This window comes from Marmota marmota, unplaced genomic scaffold (genome assembly GCF_001458135.2).
Source record: "Marmota marmota marmota unplaced genomic scaffold, marMar, whole genome shotgun sequence".
NCBI classification, from domain to species: Eukaryota; Metazoa; Chordata; class Mammalia; order Rodentia; family Sciuridae; genus Marmota; species Marmota marmota.
Genome location: NW_026000016.1, coordinates 24,761,714 through 24,789,237, shown reverse-complemented (window position 1 = coordinate 24,789,237; position 27,524 = coordinate 24,761,714). Strand labels below are relative to the sequence as shown.

At 41.7% G+C, this 27,524-nt stretch overlaps 1 protein-coding gene and 1 long non-coding RNA gene across 4 annotated transcripts in view; one reads left to right on the top strand and one right to left on the bottom strand.

The window, feature by feature from the left end:
- LOC125618478 overlaps positions 1–3,406 on the top strand; it is a 38,294-nt gene extending 34,888 nt beyond the window's left edge. For both annotated transcript variants that reach the window (XR_007349773.1, XR_007349772.1), the window contains exons 2-3: positions 1,831–1,922; positions 2,653–3,406. This is a non-coding gene — a long non-coding RNA (uncharacterized LOC125618478). The remainder of the gene's footprint in view (positions 1–1,830; positions 1,923–2,652) is intronic.
- The window catches only part of Susd4 (sushi domain containing 4), a 194,260-nt gene extending 169,959 nt beyond the window's left edge, over positions 1–24,301 (bottom strand). Inside the window, exons 1-2 of one of the 2 annotated variants that reach the window (XM_048809317.1) lie at positions 24,185–24,301; positions 14,903–15,010 (exon numbers count right to left, since the gene is read on the bottom strand). The gene's annotated coding sequence lies outside the window, so the exon portion shown is untranslated. Of the gene's footprint in view, positions 1–436; positions 554–14,902; positions 15,011–24,184 lie in introns of those variants that run through there. The other variant, XM_048809316.1, reaches the window with a different exon arrangement.
- Positions 24,302–27,524: the final 3,223 nt, after the last annotated feature.

Sequence of the window (27,524 nt, the reverse complement as noted above, 5' to 3'; positions counted from 1 at the left end):
ACATAAACTATTTTAAAAGTTTATATGTTAGTAATAGTGTGTTTTGTAATAGCCAAAAATGGGAAACAATTTGAGATCCATCAATGATGAATGGGTGACTACATTCAGGCTACACAATGGCTTCCATAGCAACAGTGGAGTCCAGACAGCAGAGGGCATGAATGACATGGATGAATCTCACAACCTTAATGTTAAGTGGAAGGTGCCAGACACAAAAGAGCACATGCTCTAAAATGTGAAGATAGGCTCAATTAATCTTTGCTGCAGACAGGAGGGTGGTTTACCCTTGGATGGGGGCTAGGACAGAAGGGCGTGGTATGCACTATGGGATGTAGAGCCAGTCAGTGCTGGGTTTAAATGCTACTTTCCCAGTAGACTGACCTTCTGCAAGACTCAGTTTCCCCAACTGAAAAATGAGCATAATAAGGATACTTACCTCACTGGATTATCGTGAGGTGAATGAAATAATGTATGTGAAGCAGCTTGTTCTGGAAAATGACATTAGCAGTGTTACTGTTCGTGGGCCCCTTCAGTAGGAGTCTAGAGCAACAACCCATGTGACCAAAACACAAGAAACAAATAGAGCTGAGTTCAGCAGACAGTCTTGTGTTTCCTCTAAGGCTGCTATGGAGATCCCCACCCAAGACTTGGCAGCCTGTACTGGTATTGCTTTGTTATTAAAACTCTCACCTAGCCGGGTGTGGTGGCCCATGCCTGTAATCCCAGCAGTTTAGGAATCTAAGGCAAGAGGATTGTGAGTTCAAAGCCAGCCTCAGCAGTGGTGAGGCCAAAAAAAATTCCTCTTACCAAGGTCATATGCATAGGGAGGGACTGAGTGCTTAGAAATGCTAAGTCAATTCATATTTTAGTGCATTTATGCTTCCTACAAATCTCAGAACAACAACAACAAAAAAGTTTTCATTCTTACCTTTATGAGTTGCTTGAGTCTGCAGACATTTTGACTTGGAGTTGAGAGGCTACGGAACCCATTGCAATGCCTCTCCATCCACTCTATTAGGAGCTAGTCAGGCAGCCCCCCACCTCCACTTCACCCTGCCCTGTGGATGCATAGACATTTATCATGAAATGAATGCAGCACCTGCTTCCCCCCTGCCCCAAATTTCCTGCTTTTTGTAAAAGCTTCTGAAATAGATTTTGGATTGCCTGGTTGTCCTACAATGCTTGTTTTTCGAAGTGTTTCTTGAATAATTATTTATGCTTAGTGTTTGAAAAATAGCCTTGCTCAGAGAGAAGGAATATAATGTGCCTATTTCATATAACCAATATTAATGTGAGCACCCCTGAGCCAAACTGGAAGAGATGAAGAGGGGACACGTGAATGAGCAGCATTTGGATTTTGGCAGGGAGCCGCCAACGTGAGCAGCCAGACTCCCATAGAGTTTTACCAATCAGTGTTCACTGAACGTCACTCATTAGACAGGGCAATTGAGGAACAAAGCAAATACACACAGGGGTGGGAATGCACACTCCAGGGGACAAAAGAATGGACGACTGTCCCAAGTATCTTCCCAGTGTGACTTTTGCTTCACCACAAGATGGAGTTGAGGCTTTTAAAACAGTGTGAAAAATAGGCAATGTTCCTCCAATTCATGAAAGAAAGCAGGAAGGAGCTGGAAGTAGGCTGGGCCATGGTAGGGGTGCTACATAAAGCCCCAAATAGAAACAATGCCCCACAAGAAAAGCCACCCTACTCCTGCCCACAATAAAGAAGACACCATCCAGAACATTAATTTGGCCACGATTTAGCACAGTCAGAGATTCCTGGCAGAAAAAGCCCTGGCAGGAGTGATTTTTTTTTTTTTTTTGCAGGTTGAACAAAAAAAAGAAACCTCTTTGGAGCAGAGAGGATCGAAGATAATAGATGTGAAAGGACTTGAGGAAGTTAAAGGGATTACACAAAGGTAAGAGATCATTGTTATTAGTGGTGTGTTTTGCTACGAAAATGCCCGAATATTTCTTCTCGATCAATGATCTTGACACCACAATGGCCAATTGTGTCAGAGTGGGGAGGGCATCATCCAGTCTGGAGCCAGCAGGCCTGGTCAAACACAGCTGTACTGCTGATTGACCTAACTACCAGTAAGCCCTTCTCTCTGGCCTCAGGCTTCCATATCTGTAAGTGGGGCATATCAACACCATGCTCCATGGGAAGTAATGAAGGTATAAGTGCCTACGACATGGAGTCCTTCATAACCAGTGACTGTTTAATGAGCTCTTCTTATTCTGCACCATACATTGCACAATGCTTTTGTGTCCACACTCTCCTTATTCTTTGCAAGAAACCTACCTGGTAAGGATTGTTATTTTCCTTTTACAATGGGGATCCAGAGGAGCTGAGACTGTGTGACGGGATTTCAGGGTCCAAACCCAGTGATTTCAGTCACAGGCTCTTCATTTTCTATCATGTTTCTTCAATAAATGTCGGTTGAATCCCAAATAGGTTGTCCATCTTTTGAAGGCAGGTACTGTTTGTATTTCCTGAACTCTCATCCCAGAGCATCTGTTCTGGTGCTAGCTGCCAGTAAATATTTACTGAAATGGAAATGTTTCAGCCTGGAGGAAAGGTCCCTGCTGGCCAGGTCAGACTCTCTGACAACTGTTTCATGAGCTCCATGTGACTCCCTGATCCAGGTGGGATGACCTCCGCACAAGGGAAACTCAGAGGCCATCGTACATGAAGCTTCTGAGGACAGCAGACCAGAGAACACACACCACCCTGTGAAGAGGGAATCAGATCCAGATCCCTCCAGGTGGCTGGGCAGGTGTCTGACGCCCTGGGGCATCATCCAGCCCTGCCACAAGAATGTCTCAAAGCTTCAGAATCACTTATGAAGTAACAAGTGAGAGCACGTGGCTATTCTGTTCTGTAAATCTTGGCATGTTTTCAAAAGCTTGATGTAAAGACTGTATTGCAGAAAACACTGTACCACCAACAACTTCCAAATGGAAACTACTAAAGCTTACACAATGGAAAATGCACGTAGCATCTCAAATTAAGCCTTTCTAGCATACTGCCTCTTCATGCTTAAAGAGATGTGCCGAGCTTGATTTGATGTGATACCCACATACAATCAAAGTGGAATTTTGGAAATGCTAGTTATCTCCGAGTCAATGAAAAATTAATACCATTGTAAATATTCTTTAGGATCCCTTCTTCACACACCAGAGATAATAATGTTCTGATTTTCACTTAAATGAAAGATTGGGCAATATTCCCTGAGGAACTGATTGGTGGATTCAATGAAGCTCCTCTTCTCAAGAAATCACAAATTTTCCTTTTCTCTCTTCCTTGGGTGTTTTCTTTAAAGCAAGACTCTTCATGCATTTGTCACCCTATGCAAGCATCTAGTTATGAGTTGGTTCCTTCAGGGTGCACGTAATACGAGAGGAGGACAATTATGACTATCATTCAAAACCCAAGGAAGAGCTCATGAATGAGCAGGAGGATACCAATTGTGTTGACAAACATGGGACACTAGCAGAGGGAGCCGCTCACCTAGTTGGCACTGCATTCTGAATTAAACCAAAACTCACTTCTGTTTTGATTAGTGTAATTTTTCAGGGAGGATTTGCCAGGCCAAAGTGTTGAATGGATTGGAACTTATGTCCCATGGCATCTCCATTCTCTAACATGAAGCACCTCTTAATTTTAATTGACTGTGGTCTCTTTCCAATCTTAGACTCCTGCAAATTTGCTTCTGAAAGTACCTGTTGGTATAGTTTAGGTATAAAATGTCCCCCAAAGACCCATGTGTTAAAATCTTGGTCCCTAAGGTGGCACTATTAGGAGGTAGTAGAGCCTTTGAGAGGTGGGGCCTAATGCGAGGTCTTTAGGTCATTGGGGGGAGGGTGCTGTTCAAGAGGACTGTGGGACCTCAGCTGTGGGAAGCCATTCTCGCACGTGATTTGAGTTACCTCCCTGGCTGAGTGAGAGGCGCTTAGACACAACTGTGTCAGAGTCTTCCCCACCCTGTCCCAGGTGCGAGGGCTTGTCCGTGTGGAGGTGTGCCTGGCCACTGACCCGAAGACCAATCACTGGCCCTGACCTTGGAATGCTGCCCCTCCGACCTTCATTGGATGGAATTTTCCCTTGAATTTTTTGTTCCCCAATAAAAGCTCACTCCCTGGCATGTTTTCTCTCTTTCGCTAGCCTCTTGGGTAAACCTCTCCACTGCATTAGGTGGCTGGAGGCGGGAGCTAGGAGAAGCCGTCTCTGGAGCTGGGCATTAAAAGGTAAATAGAGTATGTCTCTTTAATTTTAGAACTCACTAGTTAATTAATATGCTTCGAACCTCTTTTATGAAGCTTTCGTGCTGGTCGTGTGGCAGACTCAGCCCTTTCCTTTTCTTGTTCTGTGACTTGTGGTATAAGTGTCTTTGCTCTGCCACATGTTTCCATCATGGTATGCTGCCTTGTCAGAGGCCCAAAGAAATAGAGCCAACTAATCATGGACTTAAATCTCCAAAACTATGAGCCAAAATAAACCTTTTCCCTTTATAAGTTGACTATCTTGGTCATTCATTATAGTACGGAAAGCTGACTATCACCTGTTCATGCACCAGGCAGTGGGTGCAGTCATCCTAGTTGATGTGTGGGCCATGGCCTGCCTCTTTCTTGCTCCTATTCTCCGGAAAGCCCAGATAAAAAGTGTCTGGCATTATCCAAGTGAACCCCCAGAGCCCTTGTCCCCCTACACTGCCACTGCTACTAGGTTCAGATTTTACATCCCAGGGCACTGTGTTCCCAGAATATGCAGAATGAATGTCCCTGTCCCCCAGGGACTCTGATTTTTCATAGGAATACACATTCCTGTGGCTCATAGTCTTTCATGCAAGACAGATTCTTCAGCCTTTGCCTGCTGCCCCTGCTCCCTCTCCTTCATCCAAGAGCCTGGTACAAATCCCCCTCAGCCATGCTCAGAGGCCCACTTTGATTCAGATCTTGCAAACTGACTTCTCCCTTGGCCCAGCTCACCAGACAGTCTCAGACAGGTTCATTCTCAGTGAGGGCTCAGGAAGGACACTCACTACCGCATTTTTTGCAAGAATAAATGTAGTATCTCCCTACAGATATTTCTTAATTACAAAGTAACTATACCAAGCAAAGAGATGCTATTTTACAAACAAACATTACTAGAAAGAAATTTGGCAAATACCATTCTTAACCAAATGATCAAAGTAAATATCACCAAACATGAGACAAAGGGACAGCAGGTGACCAAGATAATCAAGTTATAAAGGGAAAAGGTTTATTTTGGCTCATAGTTTTTTTTTTTGGAGATTTAAGGGACAGCAGGTCTTTTCCAGGCTCACAGAAAAGATTTCCAGGAAGGACAGGCCCATTTTTTTCCCCTTTACATCAGAGACCACATGCTCCAAGTCCATGCATTTCTCCAAACCTGCTCAGTCACTGGTGAATCTAATACATAGAATCAAGCCAATATTCAATATCCATTTGAGATAGGATAGAAGATACAAGGGCAGGTAGAAAGGAGACATGCAGGACAGAGCAAGAGTGGCCGTGATGTCAAGTCCAGATTTAAAGTCCACTCCTACATACTTTGATCACAAACTACCCACAGGTCCATGAATAAACTCTCTTGATCTGGACCTAAAGAAAAAAAAACAGGTACAAGAATATTTTTCTCAACAAATAGATATTTCTGTGATTTATATTTTTAGGATCTAATTATTTCATCTATAAGTCATGCTCTCGATCAAACCCTCAATGTTACACGAATGTAGTACTGTTTAAGTTCACAAAGCACAACAATGAAACCCCGATGAGGAAGTCAATAAACATTTTTCATCAAAAACAAAGAAATAAAGAAAGAAAACAACCCCTAGTAGGTAATGATTAACATGTCAAGTCACTCACACAAAGGACTAAAAATGCCCTCTTAGATCATGTCTTTGTGCTATAGATTTTACATACATAAATATGCCTTGCTAAAGGGAAGCTAGCCTGTTCCTCTCCAATGCCTGCATTCTACCCTGTCTCTCAGAGTGTGTATTTTTGCTTTCTCTCCAATCAATCTGTATCTCACTTTGACCTGTCCTTAAATTCCTTTCTGAGATGATGTCAAGGACCCTCATAGCCTGAAATGAGATCTACCTCTCTTTGGGGGACCTTCTTGGGACCTCTGTAGATACAAGGAGCATCTATTGTGTGCCAGCAATGTGCTAACTATCATAACAGATGATCTTCTTCAGTCCTTATAGAAACATATATCGCTAGTCTCTTTTAGAGTTGAGGATACTGAAGCCAGGAAAGGCAAAGCAGTTATTTTCTAGGTCATCTTTGAGAAACTGGGAGAGCAATTAGGAAGTTCACAATCACAACAGGAAGCCAAACATACCCACATGAAATATTAAATAGCAATAAAAGATCCGATGTTTGATCTGATTTCTGTTACTGAGACAAAATGAATATGATCAACTTAAAAAGGAGGAAAGGTTTATTTTGGTGTGTAGTTTCAGTTCATGGTGACTTGGCCCATTTGCTTTGGGTCTGCAGCAGCCCAGTATATGATGGTGGGTATTCATGACAGAGGAGGTCTATTCGCTTCAGGGAGGCCAGGAAGCAAAGAAAGACAGGAAGTGACCAGGGTACCAATAATCACTTCAAGGGCACACTTCCAATGACATAACTTATTGCAATAAGGCCACACCTCCTAAAGCTTCCCCTGTTTTTCAATAGTGCCATAGGCTGTCGACCAAGGCTATAACAAATGGACCTTTGGAAGATATATAAGATCCAAGCCATAACAGAACCCTCTGGAAAAGGCATTCTCTATAGATTTTTTTTGATGACCTCATCAAATCTCAGGCTCCATTCATCTCCTCCTTGAGGGGATCCTTAGATCCTCAGTCACTATCTTAGTCCAGCCACTCTACTTTGAGCTGTTGACTGCCATCTTTTCTGGGATGCCCTCTGTGGAGCTCACACTCAACCTGGTCAACACCCAGCTCACCATTACTTCTCTCTTTTTACCAAATGAATTCACATCTGGATGTCTCTGTTTATTGCGCTGTGACATCATTCTCTGAAGGGTTAAAGTTTGAAATCTTCAGCTTTTCCATTCCTGTTTCACTATATGCTCACCCATATATTTTTCCTCATTTCCCTTCTTCTTCTATGCTACCCCATCTCCTCACACACCTGTCTAAGATATCTGGACTCTTGGCAGTGAAATAGTATATCAATCCTTCCTTAGCCATCCCTTAGGGCACATTCTACAAATTGTCCAAGAAATAATTTTTGAAAGGTGATCAATCAGAAAAAAAAAAGTCAAGTCCTGGACACTGACTTTGTTTAGGTCTGATTTTAATGGTTTATACTGATTTTTTTATTCCCAAATGAAATGGAACAGAGTTAACAAATTAGCATTTCTTTAGAATCTATTATGAACTGAAACTTGGGCCAGTTACTTTCGTAAACATTATCTAACTTAATTATGATAACAATTTTTAAAGATAGATATTATAAAGCTCACTTGATACACAAGTTCACAATCAAGCTCAGCAGAGTTATAAGATGCTCAAGTCACACAGCTCCTAAGTTCATTTCTCCTTTATTACACTCTCTCCTTAAGTGATCTCCAGATTTAAAGCACTATCCTTAACCTAACCATGCCCAGATTCATATCTAAAGCTCAGTGTCAGACTCCACATGATCACCCACTCACATCTCCACTTAGATGGCCAGTCCACCTAGATGATTTAACAGGTCCAAACACAAGTCTTAGTTTTCCACTGTTCACTGAAATGGTTCCTCCCTGCTTCCCCATTTTCCTTACCCATTTAGTGAAACCATAGTACTTGGACTAAAGACCCACAAGTTATTCTTTTAAAAAAATTTTTGTATTAGTGTATTATAGTGGGGCTCATTTTGACACAATCATACATGAAATATAATTTGCTCCATTTCGGTCCCTGGTGCTTCCCCTTTCCCTCCCTCCCTCCCTTCCCATCTTCCCCTTTCTCTACTCTACTGGTATTTCTATTTATTTATTTATTGTTAATTGGTATTTTATGGATACACAAACAGTGAAATTTATGCAGTGTGTTCATATGTGTACATAGAAGAATTTGGTCAATTGCTTTCTACTGTTTCTCACTTTTCACAACTCTTCTCCCTCCCTCCAGTCCCCTTCCTCTATGCCACTGATCTCCCTTCTATTTTCATGGTAATCCCCCACCCCACATACACACTTTCCCCTTATTTTGCTCTAGTTTATGAATATGAGAGAAAAAAAATCAAAACTTGACTTTCTGTTTCTGGCTTATTTCTTAGCAGGGTGTTCTCCAGTTCCACTCATTTACCAACAAATACCATAATTTCATTCTTCTTTCTGATTGAGTAAAACTCCATTATGTGTGTGTGTGTGTGTGTGTGTGCATGCTATATATATATATATATATATATATATATATATATATATATATATATATATATATATANTATATATATATATATATACATACCACATTTTCTTTATCCATTCATCTGTTGACAGACATCTGGGTTGGTTTCCTGCTTCACTATTGTGAATTGTGCTGCTATAAACATTGATGTGCCTGTAACACTCTCATATGCTGATTTTGGTTCTTTTGGATTAATACCAAGGAGTAGGACAGCTGGGTCACATGGTGATTCCATTCTTATTTTTTTATTCATTCATTCATTTTTTTATTCGACAAATATTTACTGGACACCTACCATGTGCCAATCACTATTCTATGAGCTCAGAAACACTAACTATACTGAAGAAGCAAAAAGGTATTTTCTTTTTTTGTATATTCACATGCTTTATTTTTTAAATTTTATTCAAATGTTATCTCTTTTATTGACTTTTTAAAAAAATAAATGACAGCAGAATGCATTACAATTCTTATTACACATATACAGCACAATTTTTTCATATCTCTGGTTGTATATAAAGTGTGTTGACACCAAATTGTGTCATCATACATGTACTTTGGATAATGTTGCCTGTCATATTCCACCACCCTTGCTAATCCCCTGCCCCCTCCCTTTCCCTCCCACCCCTCTGCTTTGTCTAGAATTCATCTATTCCTCCCATGCTCCTCCTCCCTACCCCACTATGAGTCAGCCTCCTTATAGCAGAGAAAACATTTGGCATTTGTTTTTTGGGGATTGGCTAACTTCACTTAGCATTATCTTCTCCAATGCCATCCATTTACCTGCAAATGATTTGATTCTATTTTATTGCTGAGTAAAATTCCATTGTGTATATATACCACATTTTTTAAATCCATTCATCCACTGAAGGGCATCTAGGTTGGCTCCACAGTTTAGCTATTATGAATTGTGCTGCTATAAACATTGATGTGACTGTGTCCCTGTAGTATGCTGTTTTCAAGTCTTTGGGGTATAGACAAAGGAGAGGAATAACTGGGTCATACTGTGGTTCCATTCCCAGATTTCCAAGGAATCTCCACACTGCTTTCCATAATGGCTACACCAATTTGCAGTCCCACCAGCAATGTATGAGTGTGCCTTTCTCCCCATATCCTTGTCAACACTTATTGTTGTTTGTCTTCATAATAGCTGCCATTCTGACTGGAGTGAGATGATATCTTAGATTAGTTTTGATTTGTATTTCTCTAATTGCTAGAGATAATGAACACTTTTTCATATATTTGTTGACTGATTGTATATCCTCTTCTGAGAAGTGTCTGTTCAGGTCCTTGGCCCATTTGTTGATTGGATTATTTGTTTTTTTGATGCTTAGCTTTTTGAGTTATTTATATACCCTAGAGATTAGTGCTCTGTCTGATGTGTGAGGGGTAAAAATTTGCTCCCAGGGTGTAGGCTCTCTGTTCACCTCACAGATTTTCTTTACCACACATTTTCTTTATCCATTCATCTGTTGACAGGCATCTGGGTTGGTTTCACAACTTCACTATTATGAATTGTGCTGCTATAACAGTGTAGCACTCTCATATGCTGATTTTAGTTCTTTTGGATTAATACTAAGGAGTAGGACAGCTGGGTCACATGGTGGTTCCATTCCTGGGTTTTTTGTTTGTTTGTTTGTTTGTTTTTTGAGGAATTGCCATACTGCTTTAAAAAGTGATTGTATTAATTTGCAGTCCCACCAATATTGTATGAATGTACTTTCCCCCCCACATCCTCACCAATATTTATTATTTGTATTCTTGATGATTGCCATTTTAACTAGAGTGAGATAAAATCTTGATGTAGTTTTGATTTATACTTTCCTGATTGCTAGGAATGCTGAACATATTTTAAATATTTATTGGGAATTTGTATTTCTTCTTTTGAGAAATGCCGGTTTAGTTCTTTTGCCCATTTATTGATTTGTTCCTTTTTTTCTTTTCTTTCTTTTTTTTTTTTTTTTGGTTTTGTTTTCTGTTTTATGGTATTAAGTTTTTTTCTTTATATATTGTAGATATAATCCGAGAGTACTAATTAAAAAAGATTTTATCTCATTCTCTAGGCTCTCTCTTCACGTTTTTATTATTTCCTTTGCTTGATTTGCCTCTTTCCCTCCTCCACATACACTCAATCTATTAGGAAGTCTTGTGGGCTCCAGTTACGAAGTAGATCTTGGATTCCAATACTTTCCACATTTCCACAGCCAAAACTGTAGACCAAGCCCATAGGGTCTCTCAGCAGGTTGACTCCAGTGGTCTCGTCCAACTCTGCCTGTCTTTGTACTTGCTGTCCACTTTCCCTGACCATAACACATCCTCTCCCACATAGTGAGTGATTTTTTGAGAGAATTAATTAGACCCTGTTACCTTCCCTGCTCAAAACTGTTCAATGACTTCCCATCACCATGGTCCACGTGGCCCGCTGAACTTTCCTGTCTCATCTCTACCACGCCTTCCACCTTTCAGTAACACAGGCTGAGTCAGTTCCCTAAAACATATCCATCTCGTTCCTGCCTCCAGGAGCTTATCTTACCTGGGATATTCTTCTCCTAGATCTTCACCTGGCTTCTTTCTTTACATGACTCAGATCTCTCACCTCCTCAGAAAAGCTTCCATTCTCACTTTGCTGATGTGGCCACTTGGGCCCCTTCATTCTCTATCCTATGATTCCATCCCACTTTCTTCTTACCACATATCCATCTGTGAAACTATTTTTTAAAAAATTACTTTATTTTCCAGAGAAATTTTAGGTTCACAGCAAAATTGAACCAGAAGTACAGAGAATTTCCATATCTCCCCCAACCCTCACTTCCCCCTACTATTAACATCTCCCACCAGAGGGGTACATTTGCAATTAATGAACCTACGTGATCTCATGATTATTACTCAGAGCCCACAGTTTACATAGAATGGATGACACATGTATAATGATGTGTATTCACCATCGTACTATCATGCAGAATAGTTTCACTGCCCTAAAATTCCCCTGTGATACACCTAGGAATCCCTCCCTCTATCTCCTCTAACCCCTGGCAGCCACCAATCTTTTTATTGTCTCTGTAGTTTTGACTTTTCTAGGATATCATTTCATTGGAATTACAACCCATAGCCATGTGGACTGGCTTCTTTCATTTAGTAATACGCATGTCCTCTCATGGCTGAATAGCAAGTTCCTAGGGATGTATCATTTCATTCCATCCTTTGTGGCCAATTTAATCTAAGATAAGCTAACATTGGTGGTGGGAAAGCAGTACAGGTCTGAGGACTACATAATGTTCCCTTCAATCCTACCTTGAAAGACCAATGAATCTCACCCCATGAAACCATGAGTATGGTGTTATGGTCCAAACCCTTAATTTTTCTGGCTGCCTTCCCAAAAGGTATTCCCTTCTTCCTAAGATGAGAACTTTTTTTGTGTATCTATCTTCCTTAGTTTGCCATGTCCTTTGGAGAAAGCTGGGCATATCCTTAGTCCCAAAAGTCTATATGTGTCTAAGTCAACATGGTGGTCCTTTTCCCCTTTCCTGTGGCTTAGGCACGAATATGGCATGCAATTCTGGACAAGGACACATGCTAGAGGTCTTCTATGCAAAATTATGACACTTGCCCAAAAGAGACACAAGGAAGGAAAATTTCTCCTCTTCCAAAGTAGTGATTGCTTCTTCATGTCTTTGAGTGTGACATCTGAAACTAAGGGAGTCACCTTGACCCAAGAACAAAGCTCACATTGTGAAGGGTGCAGAACAGAAGCAGGGAAAGAAGCTTGATGGCATGCTGAGCTGCTGAGTTAACCAGTTGCTGGAGTCCCTGCCTCCACATTTCTTTATGTGAAGGAATGCATCATCCTTGTCTGAACATTCTGAGTCAAGGTTTCTGTTCTTGCAGCCAAAAGCAGCCTCAAGGAGCCATCAACTCTTGAAGTCTTGTCAATCCATGTCCTGGCTTAGCCTCAGACCTGCATTAGTCACTAGTGAAAGCATGTTCCAAGTCAAGATTTTTACTGCTTTAAGCAATGAAGTGATCTGCATTTGGATTTCTTTAGTCTTGTACTTTTTTAAATATATGGAATCCTTCCAAACAGAAGGACAAAGTGAAATGCACAATTTTGACATATCTATTGCACTTTACTTTCTACAGAGCCTTCCATCTTTCCTTGAAAAAGCCCTTCTTAATCACCTACTATGAGCTAATCAATGTTCAAAGTAAGGAAGATGCAGCAGTGAACAAAACAGCCAAGATCTCTGTCCTCAAGAAGCTTATGAGAAAACAAGTACAAATTGTGGTGAATGGACAGGAAGAAAATTATCAGGGAATGGAAAACAAAACAAAACAAAACAGGGAACTGGGGCAAGGAGACCTCTTTGGGAGGGTAGCCAGGGAGGGCCTCTCTGAGAAGGTAACATTTTTTTCTTTTTCATATGTAATTGCATCTAACTCCTTAAAATTTTATTGTAGTAAAATATACACAACATAACATAATAATATCACTTTAACCATTTTCAAGTGTACAGTTAAATGATATTAAGTATGTTCATATTGTTGTTCAATCATCACCATCATCCACCTCCAGAACTTTTTTGTCTTTCCCAAACTGAAGTTCTATACCCATTAAACCCCAGTTCCTCAGACCGCCCCCCAGCCCCTGTAAACACCATTCTGTTGTCTGTCTATGTGCATTTAGATCTCCCATATAGACTTCTTGAGATATTCCATAACCATGGAATCACTTTTTCATGACTGCCTTATTTCACTTAGCATAATGCCTGCAAAGTCCATCCATGGTACTGAAATGGTGCCCCCTTTCTCCAGGAAAAGTCTTAACTGGGCTTCTCCAGAAATCTTCACCATAGCTGATTTTAGTACTGTCAGCAAAAGAGTCTCTACAATGTAGATAAACTTCCTATTTTTGTGTTGCCCTGTTTTACTTGGCCGCTAGCCTGGAAGAAATCAGCACTAAGGGCTGGGGTTGTTGCTCAGCAGTAGGGTGCTTGCCTTGCACATGCGAGACCCTGGGTTTGATCCTCAGCATCACATAAAAATAAATGAATAAAATAAAGGTATTGTGCCCAACTACAACACTAATATATATATAAAATCAGCACTCCAGGTGCTGGACACCCCCTTACTAGTTTTTCACAAACATATCCAGTATAGTAGTTTGTAGAAATATGCAAACAAGGCCTCTGGCCTTGAGCTGGGGCTTCACAGAGATGTCTACATTTCTAAGATAAGAGAAGTTACCAATTGGGCTTCTTGATGATAGCTGACAGGGGGAGGAAAGAAAGGGAAGAAGAAGCTCTCCCCTTCCCAGGTGTTGTCCTTGAAGGGTTAACTTGCCCAGAACAGTGAAAGAAAAAAAAAACTGCTTTTATGTGAACTTCTGCAGACTGTGAACTTCTGAGCCCCTCCCCTTAACTGCTGGGTACAAAATTCTGAAACTACCTGAACTCGGGGTTCAGGGGATTGATTGATTACAGCAGAAGCTGTGCCCTCTGAACCTGGCTGCATCCAAATAAAACTGTTTCCTGCTATCTTCGGTGCCTTGCCTTGTCTGTCCTTACAACAGTATAGCATATATCAGAATTTACTTCCTTTTTGAAAACTGAACAATATTCCAGTGTGTGTGTGTGTATGTGTGTGTTACATTTTGCTTAACCAATCACCCATCAGAGAACACTTGGGTTAAAGAAGTGACATGTGAAATGATAGTTAAAGGACAAGAAGAACTGGCCACAAAAATTGCTGGGGTAGTGGTTTCCTAGTGAATGAAACAACAAAGACACAGGCGTGGGCAACTCCTAAGAATTACTTAAGCTCCAATTGCAATGTCAGTACATTAATCTCCAAAGTGTTCTCTCACTTCCCTGAGTTGCTGGTCACTCCCTGCCTGTACCTGCAAGGAACTTTGCCTGTATTTATCCCATCACACTGTTCTCTCCCCTACCAGGCTAACAAAACTTACAAAACCTTCTTAACAATGCTTTTTCTAACAGCTGCAAATAAACTGCAAAACTGGTGAATTTGAGCTGCCAACAAACTGTGAAAATGATGGATTTGAGTTTCCTTTTACTCTTAGTCCCATAAGGCAGAGGAGATAAGGAACAAGATGAAAAAGCAAATGCAGGCAGCAGAGGAAAATAAGCAAAGGGCTTGAGTCTGCTGCTAGTTAAGCCCTGATTTTAGAACCATTGCTTCCTGACACAGGAAGGGATATCGGAGATCACCTGGTATGATGTTTGCTTTGCCCTGGGGTGAAATGCTTCATGCACACTTCTTAGACAAATGCAATTTGTTGGGGGCAGAGTAGGCTCTCAGCCATCCTGAGAGATGGTTGAAGTGAATTTTTGGTGCCACTCCATAAGTTCCTGGTTCCCCAACTGCTGGAGCATCTTATATCACTTGAAGATTGGATAGTGAGTTGATGGGCAAAGGGGTCCTTGCAGGATCCTGCAGCTTACCTCAACAAATGCTGCGAACAGCCCCTGTGAGAACTGCTATACTCTGGGCCTTTTCTGGGAGGTAGGAGGGAATCAGCAGCATCCAATACTGCCCCTGAGATTCTGGATCTGAAAGAGAGGTAGAGTTAGTCTATCTCCAAAGGGTACCATCCCAATGGCAGAAGCAAGCTGGGAGAGGGTTGCTAATGGTACTGGGGCCTCCTGGAGCATTCTGGTGGTAGGCAGAGGGACAATTGCAAGTGGTTCATCAAAACCCACCCTTGAATCCTCTCCATGGGCCTTAGCTTGCCAGAGCTGCCTCTGTGCTTTACATGAGCTTGATCCCCACAGCCCAAACCATCCTTCTCCAACTCTGTGCTGTGGAGAACTCCCAGACTCCTCCATTCCCTTTAAAAGCTATTTCCTTAACTTTATATGAGTCACCCTCTAAGTGGGGACAGAGTATACTAAATAATGCCAATGCTGAATTTTCAAAAAATAATGTCATTAAATTTGTGCTTATTAATAACTCACATAGAAATAAGAAGATATTTGGCATTCATTTTAGTACCTCATCAATTATCCAGAACCTATTATGTCCCTATAACTTGGCATTTTTGATGAGAAAGTACAGTGTAACACGGTCCTGGGCCTTTACAGAATCATTATCTTTCTTGGAATGACAAATATATGTAAAATGATGACAAAAATCAATGTTATGGTGTATGGTCCTGAATCACTGTGCATAACTTATGGGCAACTATCCATCTCTGGGAAGGGCTCCCTTTCTATGAAATGGGGCTCCCTTGAGATGTTTTTGAAGGTTAATTAGGTTACTATTCTTCCAAACATAGCTTTCCTTCCAAACACTGTAGCATATTAGAATATATTTGATCCACAAATGGTATTCTATAATCCTTATAGGAAATACCAAGTATAGACCCTGAGGATTTGGGAGTCATCTCTGTGACAGCTCATCACTTGAATCTGGAAAGACAAGGCTGCAGAGTCCCCACCTCTCCCCAGGCTTGGCCACCTTTCCTCTTTCCCACAGGATTTTCTATGTGCCAGTTCCGTGTCTCCCCAGACAGTGGTGGGCTGTGACTTTACCAGGCATGACCACTTCTTTCCCTGGAGCTGGACCTTGCAAACCTGACACCCTCATCCTATGGCCTACTGGGAACGTCCTTTTGGGTTTGTCCATCTGAGCCGCCTTCTCTTTGCAGTGGCCACTTGGATTTCTTCTTTTCCTCTCTTTTTATAAGAATCACCAAGTTTAGGAAAAATGGAAGCCATTCCTCTCCAAGAAATTATATAGATGGCTATCACTTCCCACATGTGACAAGGGCAATCGGAGCCAGCGATAAGTGCAAAGAAACCAGAAAAGGGAGACGTCAGTATGGGGTAAAGTGGGCTGAGAAGGCTGTAGGAGGTTGGTCTGGTCCTTGGGGCATTGATATGATTGGAAAAGAAGGAAAGAGGGGGCCCCAGAAGAGTAAAGAGCTGGGGCCAACTGAGCAGGATACGTGGGGCCAGCTGAGCATGATTCCAGAAAGAGTGAGAGGAGGAGGCAAATAAAGTCCATCCAGCCACTAAAAGTGATATGATGGTTAGTTTTATGGGTCAACTTGGCTGACCTATGGCATGCCCAGATAGCTGGCAAAATATTTTTTCTGGGTGTCTATGAGGATGTTTCTGGAAGACATTAGCATTTGAATCTGTAGACAGAGTAAAGAAGATTGCTCTCACCAGGGAAGGGAAGCATCATCCAATTCCATTGAGGGACCAGGTAAGACAAACAAATTATCTTCCTCTCCTTAAGCTGGGACATCCTATTGGTTCTGTTCCCTAGAGAACCCTGGCTAATACAAATGAGCACCCACTATGTGTCAGGACCTGGACAAGTAGCAGGGGATAAGATAAACACATCTCACTGCCCACTATATGAGAATTCAATGGAGCTGATGGCAGAGGCACACAACAAATAAGATAATAAGTGCCGCAGTCTGGCTGGGCACACAATCACGAGCCACCACACAGCTTGTAGATTCAAACAGCAACTCTTTATTCCCGAACTCACACCAGCCATCTACAATCACTTTCTGGGGAAATCCACGTTCTCTGCCCAAATCCGCTCCCACTGGGCTTCTGTCTCCCAAAAAATACTGTCTGAATCCCGTGAGAACTCAAGGGGAACTCAGGCAGCAGGATACGCCCTATTCTCAGGAGGAATAATCTTAAACCTGGAACGCCCTAAACCCAATTATCTTAAACCGGGAATACCCTAATCCGCCTTGGTCCTTGAGCAAGGTCACCTACATTCAATGTCACTGCAAATGTCAGCAACATGGGATACGCTGGCAAGGAAATTGTCACACCTACTTGGCTAATGGCTCCCAGCAAATAAGTACATTACATAGTACTTCAAATTCAAGAAGTGCTAGGGAAGAGAGTAAAGCAGAGAAGGTACAAGAGCAGGCTGAAGGGACAAGAAGGATCATAATGTACATATAATAGGTAGGGTAGGCCACAGGGACAAAAGTAGTATTTGGGCAAAGATTTGAAGGAGTTCATGGAGTGAACCATCTGAAGACCCAAAGGAAGACTAATCCAGGCAGAAGGACTAACAAGTACAAAAGCTCTGAGGTGTAAGCCAATCTCCAGCTCTGCAGAATAGCAAAGAGGCCTATGTGGCTGGAGGGAAATAAGCAAGGGGGAAACAGTAGATCAAGTTACAGTGGTAATGGGGAGACAGGTTGTACAGGGTCTTATAGGCCATCAAGAGGACTTCCCTTGCCTTTTGCTCTGAGGAGAGATTTAACAGGCACTCCCTGGATACTAGGTTAGCACTAGGGAAGCAGCAAAGAGACCCAGAGAGGAAGAATGGTAAGTGATCATGATGGCTGAGATCAGCAGTGGAGCTGTGAAAGTGAGAACTATTCAATGTTGGGCACATTTTTCAGGTAATTTCAACAGCTTGACTATATCCTAGGATAAAGCCTAGGGTGTAAGAGACAGAAATCACTCAAGGAAGACTCCATGGTTTTTGACCTAAGTGACTGGAAAGAAGGAGACTCCATCAATGAGATAGTTAGATGCAGGGTGGGAAGAGAACTTGGTGAGTGGGGAGAGAACTTGGCGAATGGGGGGTGGGTTAACTTTAGAAAGCAGATTTTGCCCTCTGGGCAACTGGAAGGATTTTAGACTCCAGAGCAGATGAATTTGTGTTCACCATGACATTTGTGTGGTAAAAAGGGAAATAGGGCAGTCGGTTATAAGAGGAGCCTGAGCAGAGAAAGACAATAGACAAAGACAAGCTGAGAGACTTTGTCTTAATGTAGATATGGGAATGCAAAGGAATTGGTGGAAAAAAAAAATCCATGTACAATGCAAATGTGCCATGAAGTCATATTTGGGATTTAGTAAAATTAGATTCAATACTCTTCCATTCATGGAGGGTCCTATGCCCGCCCTGAAATTTCTATGTTTTCAACAGTTTACATCTGTAGGGCCATTTCTCATGTTATTCCTTTGAATTCCAGGGGCCGTACCTTCTCTGGGTCTCAAATGGAACACATCTTCCTGTTTTGGTTTTTCTCTCAAACCAAGGATGTATGAGAGTTGTTGTGTAATTAATTTTACTGAAGTTTTGTGGTGTCATGATGGTGGCCTAGTGGATATAGAGAGTGACACTGCTACTATCAGAAAGCTTATAGACTTCTTGTTCTTAACAGCTTCTCCAAAGAAATACGAATGGCCAACAAATATGAAAAAATGTTCAATGTCATTAGCAATTATGGAAATGTAAATCAAAACTATACTGAGATTTCACACCAGTCAGAATGGCAGTCATCAAGAAAAAAAATAATTTAAAAAAAATGCTGGAGAGGATATGGAGAAGAAGGAACACTTTTACATTGTTGGTGGGACTGTAATTTAGTACAACCACTTTGAAAACTAGTAGGAAGGATCCTCAAAAACACTAGGCATGGAACCACCATACAATCCAGCTATACCACTTCTTGGTATTTACCCAAAGGAAGTAAAGTCATCTTAATCCAATGATTCATGTATACCTATGTTTATAGCAGCAAAATTCACAATAGCCCAACTATGGAACCAGCCTAGGTGTCTATCAGTGGATAAATGGGTAAAGAAAATGTGGTATATATACATAATAGAGTTTTATTCAGCCATAAATAAAAATGAAATTATGTCATTTGTAGGAAAATGAATGGAACTAGAAAACTTCATGTTAAGCAAAATATGTCAAACTCAGAAAGTTAAGGGTTATATGTTTTCACTCATCTGTGGAAACTAGAGAGGAAAAGGAAAAGAAAGATGGGAATGGATTTCATGAAAATTAAAGGGATATCAAGAATACAAGTAACAGTAAATGTTGGCGAGGAGGTGGGCAAAAGGGTACACTCATCCATTGCTGGTGGAACTGCAAATTGGTGCAACCACTCTGAGAATGGTATGGCAATTCCTTAGAAAACTTGAATGGAACCATCATTCAACCCAGTTATCCCATTCCTAGGTTTATACCCAAAGGACTTAAAATCAGCATACCACAGTGACACAGCACATAAATGTTTATAGCAGCTCAATTCATAAAAGCCAAGTTATGAAACCAAACTAAGTGCTCTTCAACAGATGAACAAATAAAGAAATGTGGTATATACACACAATGGAATATTCCTCAGCCATAAAGAAGAATGAAATTGTGGCATTTGCCAGTAAATCAATGGAACTGGAGAATATCCTGTTAAATGAATTAAGCCAGTCCCCAAAAGCCAAAGGCTGAATATTCTTTCTGATATGTGAATGCTAACAAGGGAGGGTTGGGAAGGGAAAAATAGAAGTTCATTGGATTAGACAAAGGGGAATGAAGGGAAGGGAGGGGAATGGAAATAGGAAAGATAGTAGAATGAATTGGACATAACTTTCCTTTGCTTACATATGAACACATGACCTGTGTAACTCCACATTATGGACAACTACAAGAATGGGATCCTAAATAGAAGGGGTTGCACTTCATGTATGTATAATATGTCAAAATGCACTCTATTCTTCTCATGTATATCTAAAAACAACAAATAAGGACTTAAAAGGAAAAATATATGCAAATCAAAGGGAGATCAGTAGGGGAAAGGGACTAAGGTCATGAGTCTTCCATGGATCTGAGGCTGGTGTGGCCTCCAGGGTGTCAGGATTCAGGTTTTGCCACGTGTGGCCCTGGTGCCCAAGGTCTCTACATGGCACGGCTGGCTATTGAAAAGGGAAGAGAAATGTCTTACTCCTCCCTGAGAGGCTACTTCCCAGAAACTGCCCTGACCTGGCCACTCCCACTTATGTCCCCCTGGGCCTCCCTAGTTGTGAAGAGTACTGGCATTTAGTCCAGGAAGGCCTGCACCAGTGGAAAGTTAGGGGGTTTTTGTTTGTTTGACTGATTGATTGATTTTCCTCTAGTGTAATAAGGATAAAAGGAATAAGCCCTGCTTCTTGGAGCTATCTCAGCTCCCAGGACCTTCTCTCCCCGCCAACTCCCTCAACACCCAGGGAGTCTTGTTTTCCAAGCAGACACACCCTGAAAGTGAATTCCTAAACCACTCTTTCTTCCCTGAGAAGGGCTCCATGCCAGCCTCTTAAATGAAGGCTTTTCTACCAACCTACCAAGAACAAAAAAAACCAAAACAAACAAAAAACAAAAACAAAAACAAGCATTTGAAGGAAGGATATTGAAAGGAAATACATTGGAATGACACATATATTCAAATGACAAGACTTGGTTATAAAGAGAGAACATTTAGGTTTCTGCCTTTCATAACAAGAAAAATAAGAGTTGTCCTATTGTAAATAGGGTGACTGGGAAAAAGGCAAGAGGGTAAATAAAAGCAGTAGTAGGAAGGTGGGATGGGGTTGGGAAGAGAATGTAGGTTAAAAGGACAGGATGACATGGGGATTGGGCACGATACCTTAGAGGTAAAATGGGCATTAATGTATTCTAGACTCTTGAAGACAGAAGAAAATGTCAGGTAAAAAGTTAGGCTCAAGAATGGACATAAACCCTGTGAGCCTGAGTTTGCTCACCTGCAAAGTGGGGGTGAAGAGACACGAGCACATGTTAGGGATGTAGATCAAGTATGGCAGGGCCCAGCGCACAACAGGCTGAGTAACTATTAGCTATTTTTGCTCTCATTATTCCCAAGTCACCAGCAGGCAAGCAGCAGGCAGGATGTGCTCACCTACAGACGGATGCTTCAGAAAGAAGGATTGGAAGTCCTTTCTTGGGGAGAGGAAGAAAAAACAAGAGCATCTGAGAGGCAGAAGATCCTGAGCAAGTGCAGGTAAGGGGAGGTAAGGGTAGGCAGTGGATATCACTTTCATCAAATGTGGCAGCCAGAAGGCAACGGGGACCAAGAGGGAGAATCATCGTTGTATTCAATGAGCAAGAGCAAGTCATTAGTCCACCCTGAGAAGAAGTGCCATTGAAATATTAAAACCAGCAGCCAAGATGTTCAAGAACGAAGAAGAGATGCGTGGGAACAAAATGAAGGGCAAGAGAAGGTGCAGTGGCCTAACTGGCCCCTGAAACACAAAGGATAGACTGGAGAAAGCCACAGAAACAAGACTGAGAGCTGCTCAGGTCTGTGGAAGAGGCAAACCAGCCTGGGATGGGACAACGAGGTTCTAGGCATGGCTGCCCCATCTCTAGGGAGACTCCACAGGGAAGGTTAGAAGATTGCCAAGCAGCAGGCTCCGGCTCACCTTCCAGCCCTCTCTGCATCTCTACCCTTCTCAATTCTATGATTAGGACAGTCTTGAAGGGTGGTCAGCTAGTCTCCTCCTTTATGGATGGTCCTGTGCCCTGTCCCTGTAGAGACGCTTCAGGAAAATGGATTTGAAATCGATTCTGCCTACAATGGTACCAGTAACTCATTCCCTTCCCAATTCCCTCACTATGTAGAGATTTGGAAATATGGTGAAGCAACCTGGCCAAAGACTTATATTATCTCTTTTCCTCTTTTTGTTATCTTCGGGGTGATGAATAAGAATCTGTCATACTATTTATGGCAAAATGCCACACACGCACTGTCTTTCACATTCAAATCTCGACTTAAATACTGTGAAACATGCATGCCCTCCTTAAAAGATGCCTCCCTGAAAGCACACAATTCACCGTTATCTCTTCATGACCAGGTGTATTCTGGGACCAGAAAATTCATTTTCCTATTTAAAACAATGAATGGGATTGAGATCCCGATTTATAAGGTAGCTGCTTTAGGCTGCCAACTCTAGATATTTTCATCTTTGATCCAGGCTGGTGTCTGCTTCAGAGCAAAAAAAAAAAAAAAAAAAAAAAAAAAAAACAACAACAAAAAAAAACAGCCAGGAGCAGACAGAGAGAAAAACACATTCCAAGTGGGAACTTTGGCCAAGAGGGAAAATCTTATCTAATCCCTGTGGCACTAAGATGTGCTCGGCCAGCAGCCCCAGTCTGAGAACAGTTTTGAGGTCAAAGAGGAAGGCTGAAATGGCCTTGCCTCTGCTGTCACGACAGGTTGTCCCTGTCAAAAAGTTGTTCAGGATTGTCTTTATTTAGATTCTCTGAAAAGCAGATGCCAAGATGGCAAGAGATTTACAGGGGACCTGTCTGAAGGATGAAGGGAGGGGAGTAGGGAGAGGGAGGACAGCCTTCCAAACGTGATGCAGGTCTGGCCCTTGCAGAGGTGAGAAAAGGATTAACAATTGGGCTGGAAGGCTCTCAGACTTCAGCACTGTTCTCAGAGGGTTCAATGAGGTTGGTGGGGAGCCGCTGAAACAGAGTGCTTACCAAAAGAAGCCCTATCCTCCAGGAATGGGCTGATTTATCACCTCCACCTTGCTCAGTCATTGACTGGACCCACTCTAGGGCTGCCTGACCTTCAATACGGTGGTCGGTCCAGCTGGAGCATTAGTCAGGCTCTCCTGCAGTGGAGATCTGGTAGCACATTTCCATGACCACCCCAAGGAGACTTTGCAAAAAGCCTACGTCTAAAACTCTGATAATGATTTTTAAGAACATGGCTCAGATACCAATATTAATGAATTCCACTCAAAGCAACAGCAATGAACTAAGGATGTTTCTGAAAGTCAAGGACAAAACACATAGGGATCCAGAAGAAACTGAAGCTGGCTCTAGGGCCCGCTGAGCCTCACATTATGAATGTTTGTTCCTTGACTACTTGCAGAGTAGGTGTGGGAGTTTTCCTCACACCAACTAATTCTCTAACTGTCCAGATATACCAGGTGTCCTGAATTTCAACTCAATTCTGATACTCATTACCTGGAGTTAGTGCAGACCCCACAAAGTTAAGCTTCAGTACCACAGGACTTCCCCCACTTCAGATATCAGTCACATGACTAGGACCTCAAACCAACTTCTGACCACTGGCTAAAAAGTTAGGGGTTTCCATGACCCACACTTCTCACACTCAATAATTTGTTACTATACGCACAAAACTCAGACAACACTTTACTTATACTTACTGGTTTATCATAAAGGATATAACTCAGAAATGGTCAAATGGAAGAGATGCATAGAGCAAGGCATGTGGGAAGTAGTGTGAACTTCTGTGACCTCTTTGGATGCACTGCTCCCCCAGCACCTCCATGGGCTTACTAACCTGGAAGCTCTCAGAACCCCATCACTTATGAGTTTTTAATGGAGGTTCCATTATGTAGGCATAATTGACAATTAATTCCATCTCCAGCCTCTCCTTTTCCCAGAGGTTGGGAGTGTGACTGAAAGTTGCAACCCTCCAACTGTGGCTCGATCTTTTGGGTGGGAAGCCCCCATTTGGGGTTTCATTAGAATAAAAGATGCTCCTATCACCCAGGAAATCCCAAAGGATTTCAGAGCCCTGTGCCAGGAAATAGGGACAAGAAACAAATATGTGTGCCTAGTTATATCACCCATACATAGGTGGAGTTCCATTGAGTTTTTTAGCAGTCATCATCATCATCATCATCATCATCATCATCAATGTAAACTCTAGAAAGAACAGAAATGTTGTTGAATGTCATGTTTTAATGAGAGGAATAGGGCAATTAATCAGGAGGGGAGGGAAGGCTGGCAGGACAGAGAGGCATAAGAAAAGAGCAAACAACCATGAGTTCCACTGAGTTAGCAAGCACTACATGGCTGCCTCTGAACTGGACTCCTCATGTATTCATTATCTGAAATTTTTACCTCAGTCTTGAAAAAAATTTTTTTTAAATAATTTTTTTTAAAATTTCAAATTAAGAAAACAGACTCACCTGAAGTCATTCTACAGGTAGCAGGGGCCAAATCTGTCCCAAGTCCACCAGACTCCAAAACATTTCCTCCCACATTTTCTGAAACCGTTTCAAGCAGCTGTGGAGCAACTCTGTCTGGAGGAAACTCTCTGACCTGGAATTCAAGACCCAGGCATGAAATTTGAGACACATTTCTATGACCCGCTAGTCCTCTTGAACTGCACTCATTGTGGATTCCTTTTCCAAAAATTCAGCCAGGGCTCCAAACTTCCTCTCTCCCACCCCTCCCTCCTATGCCCACCCTCCCCTGGCTTGCTTCCTAAGAGGAAGACTTAAGGCTTGTAGTCGGTTCACTGTAATATTAATTCAACCAATATTAATTGTGGCTCAGTGGTAGAGCGCTTGCCACACATGCATGAGGCCCTGGGTTTAATCCCGGCACCACATAAAAAGAAACAAAATAAAGGTACTGTGTCCATCTACAACTAAAAAAAATTACTTAAAAAAATATTAATTCAACCAGTTGATTACTATTTAGTCTTTTGTATCTGCCAGGATCCTTTTAAACACTAACTAGTTCATCTTTACACTCTCTTTGTTCTTGCTCTGGATAGAGAACCATGCTGTGACTATACTTGAGGTTCAATAAATATATATTGGCTAGCTCATCAATTCCGTGAACAGACACCTATCCAAATGCTGTTAAGTGCATTTGCAACACAGTGATTGCATCACAAAATCACCCTGGTTAGAAATCACCTTAAGCTAGAATGCTTCAATTATTAAACTGGTGTCTTTCAACTGAACTAGAACAAACTTAAGTACAGGGAGAAACGTAGAGTGAGCCACGATCACTTGTCTGCAGCTGTGGAATCCAAAAAGCCCTCAGAACAGAAGTGTTTTCTTCCACAAAGTTTTAGGCAAGCTCCCTAGGCGGCAAGCCTTGACCTGAACTGATGTGAGACTATTTATAGTCTTTATTTATCCTCCCAGTATGAATATTCATATGTTTCACTGCACAAATATTAATGAGCTGATTGCAGATTGCTGCCCACATTCCACGTGTGGTGTTACATAATATGTAAGGAGCCGAGTTACCTTTCTTAAATTTGAAAAAATTCTGAATTAGAAACGTGCCTAACTCTAAGGATTTTGCATAAGGGATTAGAACTCCTGAATTCTGCATCAATCAGTATGTTTGCAGGTGCAAGTAACTGATCATCTAACTCAAATTGGCTTAAATAATAAAAAGAATGCATTGTCACATGTAACTAAGTCTAGAAATCAAATTGTTTGGCATTATCTCATCCAAACATACACAAAGTTATTGGAGTCCTAAGTTCTCTACTTCTATTTTTCTTGTCTCTGCTCTCCTCTGTCTGTTGGATTTATCCTATGTTATCTTTACTCATTGTAGCAAAATAGTTGCATAAGTGCCAGGCCTCACATAGGCACCCTACAAAAGAAAAGAAAACACCTGTGTCCTGCCATTCCAAGAAAAAGTTAAGTTCCCGTGGCCACACCTGAATGACAACACCCTGCATGTTAGGGGAGGGAGGGAGAGGCAAATTGGACCTGTTAGTTTTTTCTAGGTCAAGTATGCTATCTCTAGGGATAGCATAAAGTTAGTTGACCTAAAACCACAGGGACTTCCCAAAAAAACATCAGGAGCAATTGGGAAGAGGACAGAGAAAATGAATATTGATGAGGTGACAACTACTTCATCTCTCTTACTGTATATTCAACACACTGCAGCCACATTAAAGAGACTCAACACATCCTGGTCTTTACTCAATTCAAATCTTATCCCCAGTGGTGAATAAGGGTTCTGCTTTCTTTATACCATTAATTTTTCTCCCTATTTCATGATCCCATGTAGCTCCCTGAAGGCTTATCTTATAATATTTATATTCTGTTCTGCCTCCCATCAGTCATTCATATACAAACCATCTATCTTACTGAATTCTAAGCTCCATTATACACGGTCTTGTTCGGCTCTGTGTCCCCCTCAGTATTTAGTGTATATGTCTTGCAATGGTAAACTGTCAATACGTCCTGGTTGAATGGAGTCTATTTCCCATGACAGATCATGGTGGCAGTGGAGAGAATTAAGCAAAGTGAAGATGGATGGAGAGAGAATGATGTTCTCTTTACATGTTTTTTGTTTCTTTGTTTGATATGGTGTTTTGTTGTTGTTTTGTTTTGTACCAGGGATTGAACCCAGGGATGTTTAACGACTGAGCCACATGTCCAATGCTTTTTTATATTTTAGTTTGAGACAGCGTTTCACTAAGTTGCTAAGGGCCTCGCTAAGTTGTTGAGGCTGGCTTTGAACTTGGGATCCTCCTGCCTCAACCTCCCGAGTTGCTGGGATTATAGGCATGCACCTCTGTGCCCAGCTCTTTAACTGTTTTTCATTGGGAAACAACACCTAAATGCACCACACTTATCACACTAAGCAGGATGATTTGGGGAGCAAGAAATAAAGCCTAATTGAACTGCCTTGAAAACGCTGGTGATATGTTGGCTCGGAAACTGGAAATTCTTGAGCCAGGGCAGGCTTTGGAATTAATTGAAGTTCTCGGCCACTCAAAGGTGTCAATATAACCCCAGTTTCTTTCATCTCTACTTTCCACACTGTCTTCCCAAGATTTACTTGCTCATGGTATCCACATGGCTGCAGCAGTTCTGGGCATATCATTTACATACCAACTGTCTAGAGATAGAATTGCACCCATGAGATGAAAGGAGGCGGACGGGGTTGGAGTGTGCTGCATGCTGGTGGCCAGACAAGACACATGCTTGGGAATAGGGACTGGTTGGTCAGTTTGTTCCCAGGAATTTCACGGTGTGTTGGTTTACTAGGGCTATTATAACAAAGTACCATAAACTGGTGGCTTAACCAGAATTTACCAGCTCAGCATTCTGGAGACTAGAGGTTCAAAATCAAGGCGTGTTGACAGAATTGGCCCATTCCAGAGTCTCTTCCAGGCTTCTCTGCATGGCTTGTAGACAACTCTATTCTCCTTACATTTCCTCCTGACATCTTTCTTCTGTGCATATCTGATTCTGTGTCCTCATTTCTCCTTTTTATAAGGGTTGTCTCATGAAAGCTCATGTGTGAGACAATTGCAAGAAAGCCTAGAGGTGAAATTATTAGGTTATGAGAGACTTAAACCAATCTATGAATTAATTCCCTGATGGGGGATAAACTGAGTGGTGACTAAAGACAAGTGGGATGTGACTGGAAGAGATGGGTCATTGCAGTTGTGCCTTCAATATTTTGTACATGATGAGTGGAGTCAGTCTCTCCCCCTCCCCTTCCCCCTCCCCCTGCCCCCTACCCCTTCCCCTACCCCCT